At 34.9% G+C, this 4,019-nt stretch overlaps 2 non-coding genes across 2 annotated transcripts; one reads left to right on the top strand and one right to left on the bottom strand.

Moving 5' to 3' along the window:
* Positions 1–1,888: 1,888 nt before the first annotated feature.
* On the bottom strand, positions 1,889–1,961 carry TRNAF-GAA (transfer RNA phenylalanine (anticodon GAA)). Its single transcript has one exon. It is a non-coding gene; the product is annotated as a tRNA-Phe (tRNA).
* Positions 1,962–3,946: 1,985 nt separating this feature from the next.
* TRNAT-UGU (transfer RNA threonine (anticodon UGU)) lies at positions 3,947–4,019 on the top strand. The gene has a single exon. It is a non-coding gene; the product is annotated as a tRNA-Thr (tRNA).

The following is a 4,019-nucleotide window of genomic DNA, read 5'->3' as shown; positions in this document are numbered from 1 at the left end:
TAATAGGATCTCGATTCGACTTTGATCGTTATGGGCTGGTACCAAGATCAAGTCCTAGGCAGGCGGACCTAATTTTAACAGCCGGCACGGTAACAATGAAAATGGCTCCTTCTTTAGTGAGATTATATGAGCAAATGCCTGAACCGAAATATGTCATTGCTATGGGAGCTTGTACCATTACAGGGGGGATGTTTAGTACCGATTCTTATAGTACCGTTCGGGGAGTCGATAAGCTAATTCCTGTGGATGTCTATTTGCCGGGCTGCCCACCCAAACCAGAGGCAATTATGGATGCTATAACGAAACTTCGTAAGAAAGTCTCTCGAGAAATCTATGAAGATAGAATTGGGTCTCAACAGGAAAATCGATATTTTACTACCAATCACAAGTTTCATGTTGAGCGAAGTACTCATACTGGAAATTATGATCAAGGATTACTCTACCAGTCCCCATCTACTTCAGAGATACCTTCTGAAGCATTTTTCAAATACAAAAGTTCAGTGTCTTCCCACGAATTATTGAATTAGGAAAGGCAGGATGCTTTTGTGTTGTCCAGGATAACAAGCAGTGGGTCAATCTTCATAAATTTCATCGGCAATTTGAAATACTCATACAAATGTGGGAGAGATCAAGAAGATGCAGGGTCGTTTATCCGCTTGGCTAGTCAAGCATGAGCTAGTTCATAGATCTTTGGGCTTCGATTACCAAGGAATAGAGACTTTACAAATAAAACCCGAGGATTGGTACTCCATTGCTGTCATTTCATATGTATATGGTTACAATTATCTACGTTCCCAGTGTGCCTATGATGTAGCACCAGGCGGATTGTTAGCTAGCGTGTATCATCTTACGAGAATACAGTATGGTGTGGATCAACCCGAAGAGGTATGCATAAAAGTATTTGCCCCAAGGACGAATCCTAGAATCCCGTCTGTTTTCTGGATTTGGAAAAGCGCAGACTTTCAAGAGCGGGAATCCTATGATATGTTGGGAATCGCTTATGAGAATCATCCACGCCTGAAACGTATCTTGATGCCCGAAAGTTGGCTAGGCTGGCCTTTACGTAAGGATTATATTACCCCCAATTTCTATGAAATACAAGATGCTCATTGAATGATAAGATGAATGATAAGAAACTAATCTTCACTTATACGACTCCAGATATTCAAGGAATCTTTTTACGTTCTGTTCTAGATGAAACGGAGTAACTGGCCTTTCATTCGTACTATGGATGGGCTGCTAAAGAAGCTTCATTTAGATTCTCAAATTTTGAAGAGTCCCATTTCAGATGAGCAGAGCCTGTAGGATGAATCAAAAGAGTTCTGCACCATGAACTTTGTACCGCGCGCATCGCTTAGATGGGGCCACGGAAAGCTGCATAGAAGGGAGTGAATAAATGGGAAAGTGAAGAAATAGAATATGAAATAAAATCGTAAATTCTGAAATAAAAAAAGAAAAATTCAGAAATTAAATAAAATAAAAAAGGATCGGATTTTTTGGACTGTCTCTGAAATGAACCCTGCCTTTTCCTATCCTTCAACTCCTCCAGACTAGTCTTTTAGGGTTTTCGACCAACTAACTTCGACTTCGGATATGTATGAAGTATTAACATTCTTTTTGTGCGGGAAGAGATACAGTATGAACAAACAAACAAAAAAGAGGAGGGAACGGAATCCAATTATTTTCTTTACTCATATCTTTACCCATCTACTCGTTTTTTACCCATCTACAAGACGGAGGCGTCTATCTATACATCTAGATGTAGATGGATAAATATGTATTATGCTCTGGACTATTAACGCATATAATATTAAATAATATTAATATGGGTTCTGACTCTATTGATTTATTTGTATGAGTATCTTATCTATTCGATACATTAACCACGTGCCAGGAACCAGATTTGAACTGGTGACACGAGGATTTTCAGTCCTCTGCTCTACCAGCTGAGCTATCCCGACCATTCTCGATGCATGATCCTACTAAAAGAAAAAGAAAGCTTGGGCCTATGTCAATGAAAGGGACTCAAAAAGCATTAACTTACCTAAATAAAGTCGGTAATTTGTTGGATCTTCAAAAAGGAGACTTTGTAAATGTAAGTGTAAGAGTAATGATATGAACTGTGAAAGGTTCCGTAATGGAGATTCTTTGCCCATCCATATATGGATGGGCATTTGTACGTATATCATATCTATCACAGTGAGAAGAGAGAAAGATTTCTGGCCGGATCCATTTGTGAAAGAGTAGAGTAAGTGAAAAACATATCTAATTTTGAACCACTGATAAAAAAAAAAGAGGATAAATGCTTAGGGAGTCAAATAGGCCTTTTATTGGGGATAGAGGGACTTGAACCCTCACGATTTCTAAAGTCGACGGATTTTCCTCTTACTATAAATTTCATTGTTGTCAGTATTGACATGTAGAATGGGACTCTATCTTTATTCTCGTCTCACTCGATTAATCAATCCTTAAAAAGATCTATCAGACATCCTTAAAAAGATCTATCAGACTCTGGTGTGATAGTCGATTTGATCACTGACTATTCGATTCTTCCTTCTGCTTCTGAAATTATTATTCTGAAATTTTTAGAAAAAAAAAATATGGATTCGGGTCGTGATTAATCTTTGATATTTCAGTACGTATACGTACATATCTAGGGTCATCCCACTCTGGAGTTTCGATAGAAGGATTCTTCTACCAATGTAGTAAAGTCAACCCCATTCGTTAGAACAGCTTCCGTTGAGTCTCTGCACCTATCCTTTTTTTTTTCTGAAAACAGGATTTGGCTCAGGATTGCCCATTTTTAATTCCAGGGTTTCTCTGAATTTGGAAGTTACCACTTAGTAGGTTTCCATACCAAGGCTCAATCCAATCAAGTCCGTAGCGTCTACCAATTTCGCCATATCCCCCTCCCTCTTCCTTATGAGAAAGAAATCACATTGTGACCCCCCCTTCTTTTCTTTCATTTATCTTGGAGCCGTTGAATTCATTAGATACAGGCCCTTATTCCTATATCAAAGAGGTGTGTCCCTATTATATTTCTTGACCAGCTTCTTTCATCCCTATCGGAGTGGCGGGCCCATATTTGATATGATCCAATCAGAAATGATTCTATCATTGATGTATCCGCAATTCAATATGGATGGATATATCCCACGTCACATATATATATATGTCTTTACACCCCTTATTTTTTTAGCGCTATTTGGAATACTGGAACGGTCGATATTCATTCTTTTTTTATCGTCTTATCCCCTCCCTTTCCGAATGAAACCAGAGGAATGTCTCATTATGCTCTGGACTGCAGCCTTATCTTTATCTTATCCTTTCCTTTATCTTATCCTTTCCTTAGGAAGGATCTCCTATACTATAGGAATTCCTATAGTGTAAATAAATAGAATTTCTAAATTTCTATAACTATATATAGAATATATAACTAAGCTAATTTTTATTTTTTAGTTTATTTTATTAAGATTAAGTAATTAATATTACTAATATTACATAATCATAATATAATCTAATTAATATTAATAATATAATATATTAATATTATATTATTATTTATTATTACATAACAACATTAATATTAATAATTACATTATTAATATTAATGTTGTCATAATTAATATTATATTCTATTTAATATTAATATTGTATTATTAATATAATATTGATATTGTATTTATATAATTGTATTTGTATTTATATAATTGTATTTATATATATATATATTATATATAATAATAATAATTAATAATAATTATAATAATAATAAAAACAAACTACTCTTTATTTATTTATTATAATTATATTAATTATTAATAATAGATATTAATAATAGATAAATAAATAGATAAATAAAATAAAAAAATAAATAAATAGCTAATTACTAATAGCTAAGTCCCAGTAGTTTCCCGAAATCCTATGCACTATTTCTGTTATGTGAGCCCGCTTAGCTCAGGGGTTAGAGCATCGCATTTGTAATGCGATGGTCATCGGTTCGATTCCGATAGCCGGCT

The sequence above is a fragment of the Aristolochia californica genome, unplaced genomic scaffold (genome assembly GCF_029961685.1).
Source record: "Aristolochia californica isolate CCGP_79_NKW_82.1479 unplaced genomic scaffold, dmAriCali1.0.hap1 SCAF_155, whole genome shotgun sequence".
Taxonomy (NCBI): Eukaryota; Viridiplantae; Streptophyta; class Magnoliopsida; order Piperales; family Aristolochiaceae; genus Aristolochia; species Aristolochia californica.
This window is presented reverse-complemented; position numbering and strand designations above follow the sequence as displayed.